Source organism: Ambystoma mexicanum, chromosome 6p (assembly GCF_040938575.1).
Source record: "Ambystoma mexicanum isolate Mex_15411 chromosome 6p, UKY_AmexF1_1, whole genome shotgun sequence".
In the NCBI taxonomy this organism is placed as follows: Eukaryota; Metazoa; Chordata; class Amphibia; order Caudata; family Ambystomatidae; genus Ambystoma; species Ambystoma mexicanum.
In genome coordinates this window covers 718,274,631-718,300,539 of record NC_090935.1, presented here as the reverse complement: position 1 = coordinate 718,300,539, position 25,909 = coordinate 718,274,631, and positions in this window count along the sequence as shown.

The window sequence follows — 25,909 nt, the reverse complement described above, 5'->3', positions numbered from 1 at the left end:
CCTGTGCAGCTGATGTCCTGCGAACACCTCTTCTGTTTGCGGACATGTTTGCAGCACCACCATGTGACCGCACCCACTCTGAGCGTGTGTCCTGAATTGCGGACACTGTCCGGGTCCCCGAACATTTTAAAAGTACCTTTTCGGGCAATCCACAGTATTTTATACTAAAAATGCAGCATTGCACATGTCCCAGACAATAACCCTGACTTTCTACATATTTTTTAGAACTTTATGAGCCCTTTTGGGGTGTTTGTTCTGTCTGCGGACAGCACGGCTGTCCGCGAACCACGCACCAGCACCCCTATAAAAGGCCACACCCCAGAGCTCCTCCTCATTGTGTTTCTGGCTACCTTACAGAACACGGTGTATTTTGCTGCCAACTTTCCAGATTTTCTTCTGAAACCTGATGGCATCCATGGCTCCTCTACTGCCACCTGGTGCTACATCTGCCTCAGCACCACCACCACCCCCTCCACCACCACCACAAGGGCCTGAAGAGGAGAACAGGCGTGAGGATGTAGAGGAGGATGAAGAGGATGACGAGGATGAGGTAGTGGAAGTCCCTACTACCAGCACTCGCCATGAGTCTTGGGTGTGGCGGTTATTAGCTTTGGTATGACTACTATGAAAGGACACCTAAGGTCGTTCCACAGTGGGGCCTTTCGCAAGGTTGTACCTTGCGAGGAGCGTAGTAGGTTGAGTTCCTCTACTTCATCCTCTGTTTCCGCTCCTCTCACCACAAGAGACACTCCTGTGGGAGAGCGCATCCCTCCAGCTGCCTCACAGGCCATTCACAATGCTGATGACCCTTACCTTTCGAGGGTCACAGTTTTGTGGATGTACTGCAACGCAGTACTCTGCAGGGGGGGAGAGACTTTGAAGTGCTTTTGAGACTCTGGTCTCAGAGCACGAGAAGACCTGCCCACTACCTAAATAAGGCCCACCCTACATCTTCCTCTCTCCACCCACCCTTTCTTATCCCTGTGGTTGGTGTCCCCCCTTACCCTCCTTTCCCCTCCTCTCCTAGTGTGTCGTGTGACAAATAAATGGAGCAGGGCCCTGTGCATTTTTTTTTTACAAGTCCGCGGACAGTTTGTGAACATCTAGAATTTGTGGGTGCTAGCCTATCAAAATCATTGCACTTTTCTCTGGGAGGAAGTGGTGGCTCTGAAAAGAGCCTTTTGGTGGTGTTTTTTGTGTTTGAAAAACTTGAAATAGTAAACACCTACTGAAAAATGGATGGCTGTAATTCCACAAAAGGACGCAATGCATTTTGTAAATTTCGCAAAAAAATGTAATTACCAACATAAGTAAGATGGACTCCATCTCTACGAAAAATGTATGTGCTACGAAACATAATATTTTCATTGTGAAAGAGGACATGCCAACATCTCTTAGAAAGGCACAAACAGCCTTATTGACATTACGCCTCACTTTCTCCATTTGTGGACCAAATGAAGAAGAACGCAGCCACATTTGTCTTTGCGCAATACGAGAAAAAATTACTTGGGAATTAGGAAACATATCCATGACCTTCCCAAGTCCTTCTTTCATCGCAAATTGCAAAGAAATTCCTGACACATGTCCCAAACTGTTCCCTCCACAATGAATTATAATTATGTCTGGATGATGCTCTGTCGGAAAACTTGCACAGAGAGGTAGAGAGAGTGAAGTCTAGCCACTTCATTCTGCGTACTCCATGCCAGTGCACTTCCACATGAGGGAATCCAAGATCTACAGCTACTCCACAGCGTTGTGCATGCACCTCCAACCAATGTATCCATGAGTCTCCCAAAATCCAGACAATCTGTTTTCTGAAACACACAGCCATAGCTAATTGTTCTTCTCTCAGGAAAAAGACCTTCTGACAAACTGTCTTCTTACACAACACACCCACCAAACTATACTGCCCAATCAATTCCTCTGCTCATTTTTATTTGCATGCCTCTCCACCCCAAAATCCCTGTATGTAATTTGCGGTGTCCGTGGACCTCCATTGTGTCCGCGGACATATCGTAACCTAGACAGTCCTTCTACCATTTCCACTTCACTCTCTGTGCCATTGCCTCATTGGATACAGGTAAACAGTCACACAACCATCCACCAATCACATTCAAGACCTCTACATCTAACTGCATCATCAGAGTTCAGCACTTCAAATGTACTGTAGATTACTCTGAGTGCAAGTCTCATATCATTGGAAAGAACCTACTACAGAAACTACTGTACAAGTCTCCAAGATTTCTAGTTGCAGCTGCATGCATATGCACATGCAGGAATACAAACAACAAGTATGCATTTTTTCTACACAGTACAAATACAAATCTTATGAATGCATATAAACAAAGTAACTGTCACTTAATCTGTATAACCTACAAAATAAATTTACTGTCATTTTTCCCATCTACTTTTATCAACTGTCACTTCCAAACCTGTCTGCCATCTAAAAACATATTTACACACATAGCTATCTAAAAAATTACACACAGCCAGGATAAGGTCAAGCACCTTCAAACACTCACACAGATAAACACTAACATTGAAAAACTCCCAACTGCAATTACACCACTACCTGTACATCATATCCTTCTGATTTATTACCCACACCTTCACAAAATGCATACATTCCATGCTTTTCTATAAACTATCTGCCATTTACCCTATAAAAATTGCAAAGTAAGTATATAATTATTTCTTCTATCTCCTAACATCCAATAACAAAGCCTTAAGAAACCAAGCATGTTTCATACACTTTGTATTCTATTTATTTGCATAGCATGTTCAACTAACATAATGTAAATAAAATATGAAGGCTGCATATAGTCAAATTAAACTACATACTATATACACACAAAATTACTAACTTCTTTCTTTTACAATTACAGTGAAGAGTACACTCCTGAAAAGCAGCAGAATCCGAAGTACAAACAACAACTCAGAAGAAACCTAATATTTCAACACAAAAAAAGTAAGTACAATATTACCATAATATTCTTACTGTTACTCAAACACACTGTATGGTTGATTCATGGTATTTGTGCACCAAAAAAAAGATAAGTGCACCTTTCTGCCCACAAATACCCATTTGTTAAACAGAAATTTGCAGACAGAATGCTGCACAAATCCCTGTTTTTCGCCACACAAATGACATAACTCAGCCTCAAGAATGTTATTATTGCAGAACAAAGAACTGTTTTCATCCTTGACCATTAGATTTAGTATTTGTGCTTCTCCTCCCCACTAGCTTACTTTCTACTGTCATCTAAACCCCAGTATAGTAACACACAAATAGAAGAATAGCCTCCACACACCATCACATACATCTCTACCATCATACTCAGACACTCACGCACACAGCACACAAGCATTGCAGAACAACCCAACCCATATCTTCTTTATTTTTTTCTACAGACCCCAAAGAATGCCTACCAAAAAGCAAGTCTGTAGAAAACAACGTAGAAGTAGAGCAAATGAAAAAAGAAGTATCCAAAATAAGCATCTATCTCTAGCAGAATTTGTACAAAAAGTTGAAACAAAACAGCTAATACAGTCATTTAGCAAAAATAAACATGTTTCAAGTGCAGAAACCTTGCCTCCTCTATCGAAATCTAAAACGAAACATAAAACGATTATCAAGAATTCAGCTACCACTACTGCTAAAACTACTCCGATAAATCTTGATACAATGGCAAGTAAAAATACCCCAAAAAATATTTTAGCAAAAATGTTCCGCCACAGAGTCCTTCAAAATCTTATAAAAACAGGAGAGAAATCATACACAACCCTTAAAACCTACCGTAGAAAATTTATATTAGAAGCCTTGATAGACAGTGCAATCCTACTCAAAAGAAAATTATTTATTTTAGTGTTAAAAAGAATTTAACCACTAACAAAACTAATTAGTAAATTACAAAAAAGACTTCTCAATAAATGTAAGGTCAACAAAAATAAATTCTTAAGTATCTGTGGAGGTGAATGGAGTCACACCACAAACACAGAACCATATTTTAATGAAGAAGCATACAAACAAAAGCAAACAAATACGATTGCTATACATAGCAGTGGACGAGGTTATGAAAAAATTAATAATACCATAATGGAAAAAGAAATACTGCTTAGAAAAATATCCCCCAAAAACTCAGAATTACCTCTCCATTCGACTGGACGGAAACATCCAGTATACAAATGGTCATGCACATTAATGTGTAACATTACCAAAAATTCTTTCAAATCTTCACGCCAATTTCTCAATCAATATGTGAAAGGCAAAGACAAAATCAAAATGAAATTGCTGCAAAATATGGATACCTGTCCAGTGCGTAAATACACAGGGCTACAAGGACATTCATTAGCCTGCATTTCAGGACCAATTTGCAAAAGCACCTTCCATCATAGCAAAATGATATCAACTCATCATCCAACTATAAGGAATCTAGTCTATAAACTGTACTATGCTAAATGTCCTGCATTAGCACTAGCCAATTTAAATAAAAATCTTCTACATGGTACAGCCAAAGAACTACTTGAAGAAATTGACCATATCCAGGAAAAATATTTTGGAAGTGAAAGCAACTTACAAATCGCAATACATTTTCAACAAACTAGCAACAATTGTACACAAGGCAACCTTCTACTACACACATACAAAAAAGAAATACTAAAATTTAAAAGTACATCAGCTGAAATACCAAACCATGTGTGTGTGTGTTGCCGCAAAACCTTTTATAAAACTAACACAAAAGCTATAGACATAACATACAAAATAGACGATAATGAAGATTCTAAATGGTTTGAATTAGCTCTCTACCTCATAACAGAAAACAAATAAGAAATAACTGACCCTTTAATACTTTGCAGTTACTGCACTACAAAACTTGACAACAACCAAACTCCTTCACGTGCTATCACAAATAATTTGGAATTATTTCAACCACTAAAATCCCTGCAACAACTCATTTTATATGAGAGCATCATAATTCAAACAGTACACCCATTTCAAGCAATAATACGTCTTCAACCAAAAACAGCAAAATTACATCCGTCAGGATTGGTGGAAGATATTCGTGGCAAAGTAGTTTATTTACCATTAAATCTGACAGAAAATATACACACTCTAGGAGTGCAACGTCCAATAGAACAATCTTTAATTATCTTAGTAAATGGTTTACCAACAAAAGACAAAAATTTGGCAACAACCCGTCGACTTACATAAAGTTAGACAAGCCTTGCAATATTTAAAAGACAATAATGAGTACTACAAAGAAATAAATATTGAAGAAAACTTAAGTGGAACAACTGAAATAATTCAAGAGTCATGAGAAACTGGTCTATTTGAACTTCTGGAAACCGATGCAGGATCCAATATTTTAGACCATTATACAAGTCATCCATTGCACTCTAAAGACAGCATAAATGATGCACTAGAAATGTACCAAATGCGACAAACAAAAGGATCACCAATGAGCATATGGGAAAAAAGTATAGAAGCACGTGCTTTTCCTCTACTATTTCCTACTGGCAAAGGCGGAAGATACGATGACAGACCCACTCAAATAACAGCATCAGAATACCGCTCATTACGAATGTATTCTGAAGATCCCAGATTTAGACAAAATGTGGATACATATTCCACCTACTCTTTGAAAGTGAACTGTCAACTCTATGTTATGGAGTTGCACACATATTGAAATCAGGAACACACTTTGAAAATATGTCGGCTGCACAATTAATACAAAAAGTGCAAGAAAAAGATGAGGTTTTACAATCAAGTATTACAAATTTGTTTGCAAACATGCGTGGTACGAAAGAATACTGGGTCCGACGTCACGGGGAAGTACATTGTATGATCAGAAACCTTGGACCACCCACTTGGTTTGTTACATTAAGTTGTGCAGAATATGCATGGGAAGATTTCCATGATTTCCTATACATTTCAAACAAAAACAAAACAAACATAGATATACTAACACCTGGAGAACTTTGCTCTCTAGATCCTGTTAATGTTTCAAGATATTTCCATCATCGTTTCATTGCTATGCTACACTTTATGTGTAATAAAACTGTTTCTCCACTCGGAGAAGTGGAACACTTCTTTTGGAGAAAAGAATATCAAGCCAGAGGAGCTCCACATATCCACATGCTTTTATGGATTAAAGATGCTCCTAAATTTGGTCAGGACAGTGATGCCACTGTTTTGCAGTTCATTCAAAAATATGTCACTTGTGAAATCCCTTAACAAACGACAAATAGTGACCTTCATGCACAAATTGTACAATTTCAAAGACACAAATGTGGCCAATATAGCAAACAACTTCATGTCTTCAGTTAGACATAATGTTAAAGGTAAATCACCTAAGAACACATATTACATAAAAAAGAACAGAAGAATCAAAATATATCAATGATTACAATGCAATCATTGCCCACTTACGGAGTGCAAACATAGATGTGCAGTACATTGCAGACAATTCCACTGCAGTTGCACGATATGTTACAGCATACTTAACAAAAGCAGAAAAAACAGAGCTTCAAGACCTCTGGAATGACGTATCATCAGACAAAACACTTTCTCAGAAATTGTACAGCTTAGGCATAAAAATGCTCTCTCATAGAGAATGTGGCGCCTACGAAGCTGCAGATCGTTTAACCAGTACTGCTTTGTATGGAAAATCTGAATATATAATATGGCTAAGTCTTGGTCCTGCTAAATCTAGAAAAAGAGTTCTCAAATCATATGATGACATAGAAACAATAGCCAAAAATGATGCAAACAGCCAAGACATTTTGAAAAACAATTTACCAGACACATACTACCCGAACAAGAGTACCACTTTTGAAAACATGTGTCTATACTATATAGCCCAAAACTTTGCTTACGAAAATAATATAAACCCGATGAAAGCAAAGGTAGATATACAGTGACAGATTGTGAAGGCAGCTTAGTAAAACTTAACAAACTAAGTTTAATTAATCATATCAAATTGTCATTAAAAACTCCTCAACAGAAAGAACTATATTACATGTCCCTTCTACAACCTTTTAAACCATGGAGAAAAGAAGAAGAGTTACTAGATAACTATGACTGCTACGAAGATGCTTTCAAAGCAAATGAAAGCTCTATCACCAATGTGAACTTTATGCAGTACAAAACAATGTTGCAAAATGAACAGCAACATGAAGAAGAACTCCAGGCCCAACTAGTTAAGGACACTCCCGACTGTAGTCAACCTTCTATAACCAGAAGCCAAGAACCACTGGGACAGCCATTAATAGCAAATGAGGCAGAATTAGCTATGACAGAAGTAGAAAACACCATGTTTCACTTTGAAGAAGATACAGAAGACTTAACTGCACTACAATCAAAACTAAACAAAGAGCAGCACACCATTTTTGAAGGAGTAACAAAACAAATTGCACATGGTGTACAACATGAAAATAAAGAATGTACCTGCCAAAATTACAAACCTATACTACTATACGTCAGTGGTGAAGCTGGTTCAGGTAAAATATTCTTAATCAAAACCATCAGGAAGTTCCTTCAACAATTGACAAACAACAAACTGTCAGCTGTTGTAACTGCCCCCACAGGTTTAGCTGCCCACAACATAGGTGGTGTCACTTTACACCGATTACTACTTCTTCCAGTAGAACACCAAAACAAATTAGATTATTGCAAACTTTCTACAGAAGCTGCAATGGAACTACGCAAAGTTTTGAAAGAAATGAAAATGCTACTAATAGATGAAGTGAGCATGGTCTCCAACCTAATTTTGGCTTTGATTCATCTCAGATTGCAAGAAGTACTTAAAACAAACTATGAAGAACTCTTTGGAGGAAAACACATTATTGTTTTTGGAGATCTTCTTCAATTGACACCAGTGAAAGGTGAACCTATTTTTAAAACCTTAGGATGCAAACTCTGCCGTAAAACTATTGGCAGCATAGGAAATATCAACCTTTGGAAACATTTCCAATACACAGAATTAACAGAGAACATGCGCCAATCTGCAGAATGACTAGTCGGCAGCCCCCCGGACCTCCGGGACAAGGCGGCAGGGCGGCTGCAGACCGGCACGTGGGGCTGCACCACCACGTTATGTGTCAGAGCATAGACGCCAATCTTGTATTAAGCCATCCCCATCTTGTTAGAAATGTGCATATCTAACCCAAGGCAGAGACACTGAACGCTGCAGAGTGACCCCCACTTGACCATGCTCACAGAGGCCCACACTTCCCCCACCTCCCACTGCATGGCAGATCCGCTGAGGACTCGTTCTCACGAGTCACCAGACCCGAGCAAACAACAAAATAAAACACTGTAGCTGTTAACCTTCCGCAGTACATCATTGCCCCAGCCATGAACGGGAACATTTTGGATGTAAGTGAGACCAGCCCAAGCCCTGCAGGCCCTGACCCCTGCACCAAGCCCCCCAACTATAGACAGCGTTGCGCCTCGCACCCATATCCACCCCGAAGACCCTTGCAACATGTAGAAACCATTTATGTAATATGTGCCTTGTTGAATAACGTTCGCTGCTAATGTAAAGGAGAATGGGTAAAGAGAAAAATGTGCAACCGATATTGTCTATAATGAAGAGATGTACAAAGACTGGACAGCTGATAACAGTGAACAATAACCTGTGTTGCTCTCTTTATACACACCTGCCTGACACCACCTCATGTTCGTATGTCAACTGTAGATGTGAAATGCTATGTAAAAAAGTATGATCCCCAGCTAGTATCCCATGTTAATGCAAATACATATGAGTGCTTTTAGAAACCCCATGTGTTGTTAGTCGCCCCTCACCCATACGACACTAAACCGCCTTGTGAAAGATGCCACGCACGGAGCTGCAAGGCCATTTCCCCCTCCTCCTGCCCAGTCCCTCTCGAGATAGATGGTGTTCAAACAGCACAGCCCTGCCTTCCCTCCCGATCCTGCTGGACCCGTTTCAAGCATCTGCCACCCACGTGTCAGAGGCCGCCACAGCCTGACTCCATGATTTACGAGCTACCTGGTCCTAAATCCCACCGCCTTTCAGGCACCAGTCACATGCCCCCACGGGCCAGTAGTACCTCCATCGACCCTGAGTTAATGACCCTAGAAAGGGGGGCACCCACACGTGTACCAACAGATCGTAATACCATCCCTCACCGAAATTGCCAAGGTTGGTTAGTCAAGCACCGCCACCCATGCCCCTGACTATGCCCATGAGACCTGATTGTTTGAACCTGAGGAATCCCCCAAACTGATCTATTGAGACACTCCAGATCGCATATCAATGTTCCTGGCTATGTATTGATCTAAGGTCAGTGCTTACAAGAGGTGCAAATCAACAGGACAAATGAAGTGTGACGAATGGGTGGGAATGTGTGCCAAAAGGGCAAATGTTAGTTTAGTTATCAATCATTGTTACAAGGCATGTCCGGCCCGGCGCTACACCCCGATGCGCCCAGCTGATCTCCCACCCCACTTGGCGCAGCACCAACATCCGCCAATCCTGGAGAAGCAACTGTATACATTGTATACCACCTAGCCATCACCACCCAATCCCTAAGCGTCTGTGGCCCCTATAGCTTACCTCATGCATGACGTGTATTTGTAATATAACTGACTGTCTTTGCTATTGTCAGACAGAGCGCTCTCAGAGTTTGCAGAGTCCTTTGCATGCCCTATATTGAATTATATAAAGCTCTTTTGATCTCTCCCACACTTGGTCCTGGTCTCATTCCCCTTCTGGGGTGTGTCCATTATTGCTTCTCACTAAGGGGGGTGCATTTCTGGGGACACTTACATTCAGTGGTGACCCCATGGACGTGATCTGTTTTCTTAACTTTAAACTGTCCCCTTGGCACAAGACGACCCCGGCTGCAGTGGAGACGCACGGCGCGCCCGCTCAACAGAGCCGCCCACCTACGGCAACTGGTACACAGAGACGTGCGCACGCAGTTAGAGGGTACGGGTCCCGTTTAAAAAAAAACCTTAGTATCGCTCGCCGGAGCCGGGTGGGGCCATTGAGTGCGAGGCCGCGCTGCTTCGACGAACCAAATCCGGAGAGTCTCGGATCAAGACGGGCACGTGAGTATTAAGTGAGAGTGATATTAAAAGGGAACATTTTTAGTTTTTGGTGGACAAGGGGAAACAAGAAAAAGGGAGTAGGGGATATAAGGGGAACTTTCTTACTTCTAATACTTTCTCTTTCTTTGCATTTGGCCATTAGGACACTAAAGTGAAAAGGGAAAAGAGGACGGGAACCTAACTCAAGGGGGTAGAAGGCGGCGTCGCATAGTGCTATCTTGACTAGTGCTGGGAATAAGTAAAACTGTGAAAAGATAAATTAAGGGTGTCTGAGTGAAGAGACACGGAAAATACGTTAGGACTAGCTTTTCTTATTATTATTCTTCTCTAAATTCCTCTCATTCGGGGTAGAAATAAGGTCTGAAAAAAAAGAAATATATATATATATATATATATATATATATATATATATATATATATATATATATATATATATATATATATATATATATATAAACAAAAGAAGCTGTGTAAGGGTTAGAGGAGGTCGCCATAGAAGGCGAAGGGCAAGGCAGGGAGGGTAAATGCTATATGTGTATGCTGAGGTATGATGAATGTCTGTGGTGTGTTGTGTACATTGTATGGTTGTGATTTTCTGTGATTACGTGACACTATATAATTGCATTGTTTCAAGTACTTTTCTAGGGGAATACAGTCATTGTAAGTATGGCCTGGTAAGCTTTGACAAACCAGCACCTTTTTCATCGAGCAAAAGTGTGAATTGTTTATAATAACGTGAAAGGGGTTGAAGTCCCATGTACACAGTGACCCATAAATAGTGACAGAACAGACTAATACAAGAGAACAGAATAACACCGGTCTAGGCATGGGAGCGGAGACACCCCTAGCGCACATCTGTAAAAGTTTAACAGGCCATGCAGAAAGAATAACTAAGTACCATGACCAGTGGGTAACGGAACTGAAGGGGGAGGGTCTCCCCAGGTCTGGCAACAAGGAGGGTCCTTGATAAAAGTGTTCTGGACATGGTAGCCACCTGCATATTCCTAAAATACAAGGGAAAACAATTTCATAATAGGAGGGAGATACTAGATCTATGGCGATTATTCGAGGAAATACCTCCACCAAAGAAAATAGACACCACACTTGATCAACCCGCCCTCACGGCTACCCCATCAGCATGAGTAGAGGGTAGCCAGGAGGACAAGGGAAAAGAGGGAGTCATAGAGGTGACTCGATTGTACCCACTTCTAAATAAACCCCCACCCGCTGAAGGATACATTGATCCCACATACGTGCCCACTAGCACCCGCACACTCACAGCAAGACCAACTGCACCACCGCCATACGAGTGCCCCCGATCAAATGGGCAGGTGAGTACCCCCTCGGTAAACATATGTAAGTTGACAGAAGATTTAGATGCCAGACTCTCAATAGCAAGGGAAGAGTTGTCAAGGATACAAAGCCTATGTGAACAAGGTGAGCCAAGTACAACAAGGTCAGAACGATTGTCCCGGTCCCACCCCTTAGATAAGTCGAATGAGGAAGGGTGGAAGAAAGGGGAGATACTATTCAGAATACAAGAGGAGCCCACCGAGATAGTAGAACTAGGAGCGAACAATGTAGGAGGAAGTGTAGAGGGAGAAGGAGTGGAAGGTGATGGGAGAGAAGAGCTGTGGTGTGACCTAGACGAAGATGAGCAGGAAGCTGGGAGATTGGGAATGGCGGCAGGTGGAAGTTTAGTGGAGTTAGGGGAAACGCCACTGGGGAGGACACTAGAACAGGAGTGGACAGGGAGGTTAAGAAACAGGACAGGAAGGATAGCCATGGTGGGGAAAAAGGGAAGAAAGGTGAGCAGTGAGAAAGGATGTAAGGGACGACTACAACTCCCACTAATACATCGGGGGGCGGGGAGACCAAATTATAAACCTTGGGCACAGATGGATAAGGGAAACTTATTAAAATGTCTGCCCACGCTATCAGGTGGAGCTAGCAAGTGGATGTACGCCTTTGAGAAACACACTGCAGGGGTGCCCCTGGCCATTGGAGATGTCAAAAGTTTACTCGTGTCAGCAGTAGGGGACCAATCAGACAGGGTGTGGGCAAAGGCATGTTTCCCGGGAATAACGCTGGATAGTGACAGACATGATGGCGCTGCTTTCAATACCGTGTGCACGCACGTTCGGGACGCATTGAGGGAAGCATTCCCAGACACGCCAGATTTACAGTCAGTAATGCAATGCACTATGAATGATGGGGAAGCAGTTACGGATTAAATTTTTCGGGTACAGGAGATGTGGAGAGCTGAAATGGGTACACCGTATGACCAATCAACATCGTTATTTTACTTCATAATAAAGAGAGGGCTCCCAAAAGAAGTGCAAAAAGCGCTTGACAAAATAGCAGGGATCGAAGCGAAAGGATGGCCAGAGATACAGAGCATGATAGTGCACCATTGCAAAAGAATTAAGGAACGAGAAAAGGAGGTGGCGCAAAAGAGGTTGGCAGACGAAGCCAAGTTAGTACAAACGAAACTGGTGATGGTCGCAGCAGCTGTAGCAGCACTCCCACACAACAGAGACCCAGAGGAGGAGGAGGGGGGATTAGTAGCGATACAGGGGAGGATGGCTGCAAATTGGGTAGACAACGGGCAAAGACAGTGGAATGGACAGGAGGAGTACGGAGGACTGCAGTGGCAAGCGTGGCACCCCAGCAACAGTAGAGGTGGGTACAGGGGGCGAAGAGGGGGTGGACAGGGATATGGAGGTAATGGCGGAAATGGGGGACCAGGACCCAGAGGGGGACAAGGAAATGGTTGGAATTGTGGGAGGTGGGGACATTTCTCGCGCGAATGCAGGAGCAGGCCTAACTCGAGTTACCAAGATGATCAGTATTACGGGCACTCCCATCCAGGGAGCCCATACGGGTTGCCCCGGGACGGGGGAAGAGAACAGCAAGACCAAAGAGGGCAAGAGCAATACAGGAAAAGACCACACCACACTCAACAACATCCACAAAGCAGTGAACACATACCATACACTCAAAACAACCCATTCACCACAACATCTAACGGTGCGCCTGCCCCATATGGAGGAGTAGCGGTAGTTTCAGGTAACGTTTTCAGCCAAGGGGGAACAACTAGGCATCCAGCATAGGACAGCCCACAGAGAACACTTGCATGTCCAATCCTATCGACAACCTTCAATGCAAGCGAGGAACCATTGATAGGAGCAGAGATAGGAAACAGACAATTCATCTTTATGGTAGATTCCGGAGCCGAAAAATCTTGCATACGTGAAGGTCAGTTTCCGCTATCTAATCGTAAATTGGAGTCACAGGGGTTCTCTGGGGCGGTGGTCGAAGTTCCTTACACAGAAGATTTGGACGTTACAGTGGGGGGAAAAACAGTGAGGGCACCCCTATTGTATTATGAACAATCCCCCGTGAACCTGCTGGAAAGGGATCTCCTCAGCAAATTGAAAATGACTATCTCATTCACAAAAAAGGGAGGGATTGTGTGCTCAACCCCAGGGATGTGTTCTATGCGTGCGATGCTAGTGACATATTCAAGAGCGACATGCCCAGAGGTGCGCGGCATACCCGTGGACCCAGATATGTTCATTCATGGGCTAGAAACATTAGCTAGGGTGGTCCCGGAGTTGAAAAAACTAGAATGGAGGGAACCAGCAGAATTTGTCTTTTGCCCAATAGCCAGCCCCGAGATAGTGCCAGAAACAGTGATGCCATTGGACATACATGCAGTACAAATCACAGCCAAAAGAATAGTTGTAATTGCAATGGACATGCACGGCTGCGAGTGGCGCTCGGTATTATGCATAAACGCTGACATTGCACTCCAAGATCTGTCAGATGAGGAGATCTTCACAGATTCAGAGAGTGACGGAGAAATAATTATGGAAATAGCCATCCCTTGTGAAATAATGATAAAGCAAAGGCAGGTGCCAGTACAGCTGATGGCAGTGGTGGGCGCCCCACCTTCGTTCTTTAATGATGACATGCAGTCAGTGCCCTGGTAATTGTGGACGACCGGTCCCCATGATGTAGGGCTACTACGCGGGGTCACACCAGTAAAGATCAATCTCAAGCCTGGAGCAATCCTGCACCGGGTCAAACAATACTCCCTGTCCCGGGAAGCAGAAGAAGGGATAAAAGAAACAATAAATGCTCTACTCACACAGGGGATAATAGTACCCTCGAACTCCCCGTGTAACACCTGTATTTACCCAATCAAAAAAGCAAAAGGAGGGGCCTGGAGGATGATCCAGGACTTACTCCCACTAAATGACGTCATTCAGAAAGAGTTCCCTTTGTTCCCAAATCCGGCATCCATTCTATGCAGCATGCCAAAAGACGCATCTCACTTCACTGAAGTGGATTTCAAAAACACATTTTTCTCAATACCATTGGCAGAAGAGTGCAGATACCTTACAGCATTCACCTAGGGGGGAGGAGGTACGAACACTGCAGATTGCCCCATGGATATTGCGAAAGCCCCAGCATATTCAATAGAATATTGCATGAAGATCTTGGAAACATGACTGCCGACAGCACAATAATACAGTACGTGGACGATTTATTAATTTGCAGCAAAAACGAGGGAGAGTGTAGAAAAGACGCCATAGCCCTTTTAACATTACTATCCCAAAAGGGGTACAAAGTGGACAAAGGAAAGTTACAATACTGCCAACGTGAAGTGCTATACCTAGGGCAATTGATATCAAAGGATGGCAAGAAAATAATCCCAGACAGAGTAGCGGCTATCTCGGCCGTGGGAAGACCAAAGACAGTGAAAGACATGCAAAAATTCCTAGGGATGCGCAACTATTGTCGGGCCTGGATATTAGACTATGCTGCATACAAACGCCCATTGCTCCAGGCACTCAAAGAGGCACAAAAGGAAAAAACAGAAATACATTGGGACTCAGAGACGTGCGATGCATTCACATCCCTCAAAGAACTAATTTCAAGCGCACCAGTACTCGCGACCCCAGATTATGAATACGAGTTCTACCTATTCTCGCACTGCAAGCGGGCACTCATGACAGCAGTCCTAACCCAGAAAACGTCACTAGGTCACAAGCCTCTGGCATACTACAGTGGGACACTGGATGCTATAATGCAGGGACATTTCGCATGCGAACAGGCTCTCACAGCCACCGCGTTCGCTATTGAAATAAGCGCCACCATAGTAATGGGGTAGTCACTGACACTGTATGTAGAACACTCATTGTTCGCAATACTCGAGCGATCAAAAAGCACATTAACCACACAGAGAGCCAACGCATATGAGGTAATACTGTCAAGCGCCAATATACACGTGGTAAGATGCAAGGTGGTTAACCCCGCAAGATTCATCTCATAACCAGGCACCGTAGAGGATATCCAGGCACATGATTTCGCAACATATCAGGGCGAGGACAATGGCACAACTTTGGTAAGCGAGAACGCACTGGCGGAAGGAGAGGTATTTTTCATAGATGGGTCAGCTTCCATAAATTCAGAAACTGGAGAAAAACATGTGGGGGTGGTAGTCGTGTGAATGGAAGAAGGTGAGTACGAGGTCCTAATACAGCGGCGACTGCCGGCTCATTTTTCAGCACAGGCAGCAGAACTGGTAGCATTAATTGAAGCATTACGAGCAGCAAAAGGATGCGCAGTAACGATTTACACGGATTCAGCATATATGGCCACAACAGTACATGGAGGGCTTGCCAGGTGGGGAAGAAGGGGGTTCAACAGGGCAGATGGTTCACCCGTACAACATGCGGAATTGTTAAGGGAACTCATAGACGCATTGCAAGAACCCACCATGGTAGCAATAATGAAATGCCAGGCCCATACCAATAACACTGACTTTGTCTCTTTGGGAAACGCGACAGCAGACGCGGCTGCCAAGGAGGCATCATATTTAAGAAATGAAAACACAGGTGAGTACTTAATGCGAAGAGAAGCGGAAGAAGGTGTCCCGGACGGGTACAATGCCATGCCAGTGTCTCAAATACTGGAGCTACAGGAAGAGGCAGCTGAAGACGAAAAAGAGTTGTGGACAAAAAGAGGATGCAGCCAGTCGGCAACTGATTTATTATGGCGGCACAACAACACAGGTAAAGTAGTGATGCCAACTAAGTTATTAGAAGTAGCATTCCAGCAGCTACACTTCCCAGCACACAACGCAAGGCAGCACATCGCAGCCGAGATACAAGAAAACTGGCTTGTTCCAGGATTACAGGAACAACTATCCAAGCTAACAATGGAATGCAAAACGTGCCAGATATACAACGCCGGCATGACTTTGAGAACACTAAGGGGAACGATACCCAAGCCAATAGGACCTTTCAGAGAGCTGCATATCGACTATGCGGATATGGGTGAGAGATGCAACAGAACGAGGTACATGATAGTGGTAGTTTGCCCCTTTTCACGGTGGGTAGAGGCAGGTCCCTGTGCCCACCCAGATGTGAAATGCGCTACAAAGTTTCTCGTGCGGGAAGTATTCCCCCGCTGGGGAATTTGTGACGTAATTCGCTCTGACAACGGCCCACATTTTGCTAGGACATCATTGCTAGGAATAAAACATAAATTATGCTCGATTTATCACGCGCAAAGTAACGGTGTGGTAGAAAAGATCAATGGATTACTAAAAGGCAGACTCTCAAAACTGTGTTTCACCCTTAAAAAAATTGGATGCACTGTCTCCCCATGGCCCTTTTTGAGCTGAGGAATCAGCCAAGCAAGGACCACCATTTGTTGCCCCATGAGATCGTGACAGGGAGACGAATGCACACAGCACACTCACCCCTCTGTAGACATTCAGATGCACACAGAAGTGCAACTGTACTAGCAGAAGAATTTAATTACTACCTGACCAAACTTACTAAGGCAGCACGAATGATACCGAGACAACTTGCACCACCATTCATTAGTGATGGGGAGAATGAAACGCACACTCCAGAGAAAGAAAGCCCAACAGGTCAGCTGGAACTAGGGGAAATTATATATGTCAGGAGCTTCGTGCGTAGGTGGAATGCTCCAAGATTTCATGGCCCATATGAGGTGGTGTTTTACACACCCACAGCGGTGAAAGTGAAGGGCTTGAGATATTGGATACATTTGACAGACGTCCAAAAAGCCTATGACAGCGTGGGATCAGTAGAAGGTGCAGAGGGCCCTGACGGGGTAAATGTGCATGAATAAAAGAAATGGAAAAACAAGAGCATGTGAAATCTATTGAACTGACAACTGTATTATAATAATGTTTATGACAATATGACAAAGTGTGAAGCAGCATAAAATGATCTCTCTCCCTCTCTCTCTCTCTCTCTCTCTCTCTCTCTCTGTCTCTCTCCCTCACTCTCTCGCTCTCTCTCTCTCTCTCTCTGTCTCTCTCTCTCTCTCTCTCTCTCTGGAAAATGGAAAAAGCAAAAAATAATTGCACTGTATGCTTAATGCACCCTTTTCTATGTTTTCAACATATAGGAGTAACCATGGCAACGCACAGGCCGCCTGCAACGATTAGCAATAGGGACACTAGGAGTAGGAGTAGAAATGTTTTTGATTTGCGAACATACTCATACAAATGTGGATTGACTGTCTGTGCTATTATATTTTTTACACTCATGTTTGGCCTAACAACATATTACATAATAGCATTTATCTGCATTGAGATAAAGGAGGGGGGAGGTAATGGAACTAACATGGAAATGTAAGCAAACCGTTTAAGGAGGGTAACTATTTAATATGGGATGGCTTTCAGCTGGTATGGGGGTATGGTCCACATCCAGACGAGGCAAAACGTCAAAACGATACTAGCAACAAGCCGACCATCCATTTGAAGCCCCAAAGCCACACCACAAATTTTAGCGTACATGAACTAAATGATCGACACCCATCTGTTATATCATGGTTATATGGCACCACTACTACCCCGCCCACAACGACAATCAGTCCTCCCAGAGAAAATGACTACACCACAGAGAGAATGAAAGAAAATATTAAAATGGCTAACAAGTTCATTACTCTGTATGAGGAATGGGAGAAGGAGGGGGCCGGGGAAAGTGAGTCCCTGTTGCATGCAGCCAGGCATGCTAAAACATTCCTTAAAAACAGGAGGAAGAGGGAAACAGGTAGGAAGAGATATGACGAATACTATGGCCTGGGACTAGACACGATAGAGGATCCCAGGCACCCACACCAGTCGAATAAATGGTATGCAGACATGAGCTCCACAGCCAAACGAACAACTAATGAAAGTTGCTAAGTGTGCTCCCTGATCCCCCATGCCTCAGGCACACCTAAAGTTTGAATGCCGCAAGAATTGCCTCTTGCAGACGCCCAGTGTCTCCTCCATCTCACTCTGTGCAGAATTAAGAACACCTTCCAGACACACACGGTATCTTTTGAAATGCTGCAGAACGAGAAAACGTGCTACTCAAGAACAAAAGGAGTGGTATGCTTAAAAGAACCATTCTTAGTAATAAAAGGAACACTATTTTCAGAAAACAAATGGAAAGATGATGTAGTAACGTGCAAAGCTGAAGCACTGCGAGGGCTGCCTACCGAAAAACTACAATGGACTGCAAAGACGTGTGCCATAGTGTGGTCATAACATGTGGCAAAATTGACCTGGGTGAGCGCTATAGAAAAAGCATTGAAATTACAGAAAGAAATCTCAAACGAACTTTGCTTCCTGGGAGAAGGGAAAATCGACATGGGAAGAAACACGAACTGCAGCCAGAGCCTAATGATCCCAGATGTGAGGAAAGGAACAGCAGCCCTGATGGACACTTACTGGGTCTGTGGCAAGCGGGCGTACATGCACCTCCCACCATCATGGAGGGGCACGTGTTCCCTGGCGACACTGCACTCAGCCTTAATGGTAATACCGGAGAGCCACCTCGGCCAAGGGGGCCGGAAAATGACTCAAGCCACAACCAACGCCTCACCCACTGAAGAGCCACCACTTTACGCCCTATCAGAAGGAAACGCAGATGAAATCATGTCCAGAAAACGGAGGTCATCAAACTATATCTCAAAGGCCTCCTCAGAACTCTTGGCACAGATCCCAGACAGGTACAGGTTATTCAGCTCAGTGGAAATCTTCTTCGTCTCCCCATTCAGGCCTGAGCAAATGCGAAATGGCTGCAGATCACACGGTGGGAGCTGATTCAATTCGCCAACGACACTGAAGAAGGGTTCAACGTGATCAAAGTGGAGCTAAGGGCACTGAGACTGATGACAATGCAAAACAGGTATGTCCTAGACCTGTTGACAGCGATGGATGGAGGTGTTTGCCGAAAAATCGGAAGTGCCTGTTGCACTTTTGTACCTTCTGAAGATTCGGATAATGGAACAACCTAGGGGGAATGAATGAAGACGGAAGGTGGCACCGACCCAAGCACGTGGTTCGACAACCTTTTTTCCTGGGTACCTTCCTGGATGGGGCTCGCTGTGAAACTACTAATGCCCCTCATTGTGTTTTTACTTGTGATTTTTTGTGTGTGCCAGTTGGGTCTTCGATGGTGCGCAAATGTAGTCCCCAATGGAGCAATGATGATGGTGACAATGGGCAACGCCGGAGGAAGGGCACGGGCGCAACAGGAAGCACACGTACAAACTGGAGAGGCTTCAGAATCCAAATATAGAATGGTGCCCAAATATTATGACGGGGATATAGTGGACAGGTTATATCATACCACAATAAAGGAGCCTCTGGAGCTAGAGTGGTACACGGAGGTATGGGTGGACCTGGAGGGAGATATGGGATGTATATATATATGACCTGCACCCCGGATGAGTATGCTAGAAGGGGGGAAAGCCTCCGGGGGGTGTGCAGAGCCTGGATGCCAATAAAAGGAACGCCAGCCTGGGAGGAGGCAGTGTTGGCTGAGAAAGAGCGCGAACGACTGGGGGAGCTAAGGTATTTGTTACTTAAGTAACGAAAGGGGGGAAATGTGGGGAAGGGTAGGCCAATAGGACCCCACTTCCACTACATGTCCCACCCTGGTTAAGACCCATGACTCGTCGGCAGCCCCCCGGGTCCCCCAGGCCCAGGCGGCAGGATGGCTGCAGACCGACACGTGGGGCTGCACCACCACGTTATGTGGCAGAGCATAGACGCCAATCTTGTATTAAGCCATCCCCATCTTGTAAATGTGTATATCTAACCCAAGGCAGAGACACTGAATGCTGCAGAGTGACCCCCACTTGACTGCGCTCACAGAGAGCCACACTTCCCCCAACTCCCACTGCATGGCAGATCCACTGAGGACTCGTTCTCACGAGTCACCAGACGCCAGCAAACAACAAAATAAAACACTGTAGCTGTTAACCTTCCGCAGTACATCATTGCCCCAGCCATGAACGGGAACATTAGGATGTAACTGAGACCAGCCCAAACCCTGCAGGCCCTGACCTCTGCACCAAGCCACCCAACTATAGACGGCGTGGTGCCTCGCACCCATACCCACCCCGAAAACCCTTGCAACATGTAGAAACCATTTATGTAATATGTGCCTTGTTGACTAACGTCCGCTGCTAATGTAAAGGAGAATGGGTAAAGAGAAAAATGTACAACCGATATTGTCTATAATGAAGAGATGTACAAAGACTGGACAGCTGATAACAGTGAACAAAAGCCTGTGTTGCTCTCTTTATACACACCTGCCTGACACCACCTCATGTTCGTATGTCAACTGTAGATGTGAAATGCTATGTAAAAAAGTATGATCCCCAGCTATTATCCCATGTTAATGCAAATACATATGAGTGCTTTTAGAAACCCCATGTGTTGTTAGTCGCCCCTCACCCATACGACAGTAAACCGGCTTGTGAAAGATGCCACGCAAGGAGCTGCAAGGCCATTTCCCCCTCCTCCTGCCCAGGCCCTCTTGAGATAGACAGTGTTCAAACAGCACAGCCCTGCCTTCCCTCCCAATCCTGCTGGACCCGTTTCAAGCATCCGACACCCTCCCTGTGTCAGAGGCCGCCACAGCCTGACTCCATGACTTACGAGCTACCTGGTCCTAAATCCCACCGCCACGGGCCAGTAGTACCTCCATCGACCCCGAGTTAATGACCCTAGAAAGGGGGGGCGCCCACACGTGTACCAACAGATCATAATACCATCCCTCACCGAAATTGCCAAGGTTGGTTAGTCAAGCACCCCCGCCCATGCCCCTCACTATGCCCATGAGACCTGATTGTTTGAACCTGAGGTATCCCCCAAACTGATGTATTGAGACACTCAAGATCGCATATCAATGTTCTTGGCTATGTATCGATCTAAGGTCAGTGCTTACAAGAGGTGCAAATCAACAGAACACATGACGTGTGAGGAATGGGTGGGAATGTGTGGCCAAAAGGGCAAATGTTAGTTTAGTTATCAATCGTTGTTACAAGGCATGTCTGGCCCGGCGCTACACCCCGATGAGCCCAGCTGACCTCCCACCCCACGTGGCACAGCACCTACGTCCGCCAATCCTGGAGAAGCAACTGTATACATTGTATACCACCTAGCCATCACCACCCAATCCCTAAGCGTCTGTGGCCCCTATAGCTTACCTCATGCATGACGTGTATTTGTAATATAACTGACTGTCTTTGCTATTGTCAGACAGAACGCTCTCAGAGTTTGCAGAGTCCTTTGCATGCCCTATATTGAATTATATAAAGCTATTTTGATCTCACCCGCACTTGGTCCTGGCCTCATTCCCCTTCTGCGGTGTGTCCATTATTGCCTCTCACTAAGGGGGGTGTGTTTCTGGGGACACTTACATTCACAAGCCACAACAAGACTAAATACCTTAGAAAATTCAATCTTCAACACAGCTGGCTTGGAAAAAATATTAAAATTATCCTTAAACTGTGGAGTAATGCTTAAACATAACCTGGACGTGGAGCAAGGACTAGTTAATGGAGCACTGGGTACAGTTGTTGGCTTTCAAACATACCCACGTGACAACAACATTCAGTTTGTCAATATACTCTTTGACAAACTTTCAGAAGTAAAAAGGATAGGGCGCTCAACAGCTCGATTCCTTCTCTTCAAAGACATGTATGTACTCTACCTCTTGCATATGCAGTCACCATTCAGAAAGTGTGTCTGCGGACCGGACATAGATATCACAAATTTTTGGTGACCTACGTTTTGGTCATTTGTTAAAAAACTACTGGACGGATTTTCACCAAACATACAGAAGCACACTTTTGAGACCAAGCTGCTGCTCCTGGTCCGAATTTTGTGAAAATCCATCCAGCGGTTTGGGCTGTAGGCGTGAGCAAAGTTTTTTCCCCATTCAGTCTATGGGAAAAAAAGACATTTTGGGACCCCCCTACAACTTTGCCCCCCCCCCTGGAACAAACCTCATCAAACTTTGCAAAAAAATTGAGAGTGGGCTATATACTATTTTAGCAAACATTGGTGAGGATTCATCCAGGCAGTGCGAAGTTATAAGCCGCCCAAAAAGTGCTCTTCCTATGGAAACAGCAACTTAACCATAACTACACGGCCACTACTGTGGGCCATGTAATATATATATTCATTACATATATAAAGATCGAGTTTTCTAGCATGGGATTCTCCATCTTAAGTAGAAATCTCAATTTTCAGTTGCCTCTCATAGCACTGTGATAGGGATTGTGATTTCATGTAAAATAGTGTGTTGTTGCCCCTAACCATGGTACCATATTCTGCAAAATGCTCCCTCACACCTCTCTTCCATCTTCTGTACATTTTTCTTCACATCAACACACCTTAAATTATTGCTTACTAGATGACCTATTTATATGGTTTATACATGAAGATAAGGATTCTCATTGAATGAATCTCGTTCTTTGGGTGGCTTGCTTCCAGTATCAGAATAAGAATAAAGATCTTTGAGAAATTGTCAATATCACAGTCATGACTACTGACATGCTGAGAAAATCGAGATCTTCATTGTTAAATCACCTGGCCAACATACCCTACCAAAGCAAAGGATAATGAAAACACGCATCAGCACCACTCACACTTCTGTAGCACACTTTCATTCTATTTCGTTCCACAAATGAATGATTTCCAAGATAATTCCATACCTCCAAACCATAACATTACCCTAATATCACCCTCCCATACACATCATGTTCATTTAGGACACCAACTCTGCATTTGTTTTTAAAAAGAAGAGGGATTTCTTCCTCAACTCACTCAAAATACTTCTCTTCCACCAACTATATTATACTGTGCCTGCCGCATCTCAGATCAGTGTGAAGTATGAGAATTCACTGTTTTACAATGCCACTTAGCATGCTTAGCTAAAGATCAATGTACATGTGTGTTCCTTCAAATACATATGCTAGCTGCACAAAGTACTAGCTCTTTCACCTGGAGTATACCCGTGGACCTGTTTGGACAAATGTTATGCTTTGTAAGAAAGCCATTTTTGAAACCTTTGGAAGAGGTATGGCATGCTTTGAATCTGTTGCCAGTAAAAACCCAGACACAGTTTGTGTGTCTTGTCATTACACATTTCACCTGCCACAAGTACATAAAGGGTATATTGTGTGCAAGGTACATGAGGAAGGAGATGATACTTGGCAAGCACTCTTCTTGCATTTGTTTGTGTAGGGCCCATTTGATCACATAAAAACTCACATAATGTGTGCATGTTGTTTCAGGAGTTTCAAAAATTGAGGTATAAACTCCAGGAGTATATTGATCAAAATGGAGGAGTGTGCTCTACTACAAGCTCTTCAGAAACTGAATATGTTTGAAGTGATTGATTTACAAACAGTTAATGCACTTTACATTATATTCAGGTTAGAGACAAAAGCCCCTATTAACAGAACCTTTTCCAATGGGGTTTTGCTTCTACAAAACGCTTCTGTGAATTAGGCCCCAAGTCCTCAAAGCTTTTGTGCCAAGAACTTGTGCAGGGAATGAAAGGAAAAGTGGTATTTGTCATTACATTTGAAGGGAAATGTTTAGAAATGTCAGGCAGCAGATTGAGGATTCACTGTTGATATTAGTGAATGGTGTCGCTAGCAGAGACAAACAAAATGGCAAACGTGTTGACCTTAAAAAAGTGAAAGCCGCACTGTTATATTTGATAACATAAAGAATGTTATGCTCATCCTAGGTTGAAGAAGACATTCTAGTTGCTGATGTTATTTCAAAAACATGCAGACAATTTCAGTGTCATGCTGAGGCTAGTGGCCTCTATGAGCCCTAAACCATTCATACTTAGAATTCTAGTCAGGTAATGTATGATGCAATTGAATTATATCAAATGGAGCTGTTAAGAGGTACACAAAGCAGTATGTGGGAAAAGAGTTTAGAGGCTCATTGTTTCCCAGTGCTTTTTCCTCTTGAAAGAGCGGCCAATTGGATGAACATCTTACACGCATTTATGTATCAGAATACCTAAGTACATGAATGTATTATTGAGAGCCACGATTGTGGATTAACACAGAATATATTTTCCTTTTGCTGTAAGAGAGTGAGTTCTCCACTCATTGATATTCAGTGGCACACACACAGAATACTGGCACTCATTTTCAGCATGTGACTGCAAGTGAGATGGTGCCAAAGGTGAAAAAAGGAATGACGTTTTAGAAACCAAGATTGCAACTATCCTAGCTAACGTGTGTGGAACTAAAGAGTAATGGTCAGGTGTCATTCAGAGGGCAGGTGCATGCTGCGAAACATAGGTTCACCCAACTAGTTTGTAACGCCGAGCTGTGCAGAGGATGGATGGGATGATCTGATGGCATTCATCCGTGAAAGTAGCCACACAAAAAGTGAGATTGGCCACCTGACACCGATTGAACTCTGCTATGAACCCCATCCTTGTGTCTCACTTCTTTCAGCATCGTTTCGTTGCTGTGCTGCATTTCATATGAAGCAAAGTACATGCTCACGTTGGACTTGTAGAGCATTTATTTTGGAGGAAGGGGTATCAGGGATATGAAGCACCCCACATGCACGTGCTTTTGTGGCTGAAAGAGGCTCCAACGTTTGGCCAAGATCCTGACTGCACTGTTTTCGAATTTATTGAGAAATAATGTCACATGTGCTATTCCAACAGAAGCTGACAATGCAGATTTGTGAGTCAAGATCTTATGTTTTCAAATGCCCAAGTGTGGCAAATATTGCTGAAGAACATACAAGTTCAAAGGACAATTGTACACAAAGTGTAGACTTGGTTTCCCTAGACATATATTTGCATTCAGTCAGGTAACAATGTTATGTCTTTTGTTCACCAGAGAGTGACTGGAAAATCACACCAAAATACTTACAACCTCAAGTCCAATAAACAGTTGAAGTTCAAGAATGACACAGCCCTGTCATAGCTCTGCTTTGGAATACCAACATTTATGTTCAGTACAAAGCTCACAAAAGTGCTGCAGTTGCACGGTATGTTAACGTTTACTTAACCAAAGTTGAAAAGATTGAACCAAATGATTTTTTGGGCTGATTTGGCTGGTTGACAAAAGCTTGATGTCAGTTAGAAACTGTTCAATGTTGGTAATACAATGCTCTTTCACCTGAGTGTTGTGGCCACGAAGCTTCCCACAGACTAAGTAGTTGTCCACTTTATGGACAATTTAAAAAAAATAGTTCCCTGTGTTAATTTTGGCCAGGTACAATTTTAAATGTTTCAACCAATGAATGAAAAGGCAATTGGCATCAGATGCAAGAATCTGGTTTAATATGTGTTCAAAATTGCTTTATCATTATCCCATTCTCTCAGCCAGAGTTTTACTGGTTCAATATATAGTTCAGCTTCCAGGCGTGGCCCTCAATAAAGTGACATTAAATCCATGATCTCAACTTTTCCCACACCACAAACCTCCAGGTTTGCCAGTGGGCATTAC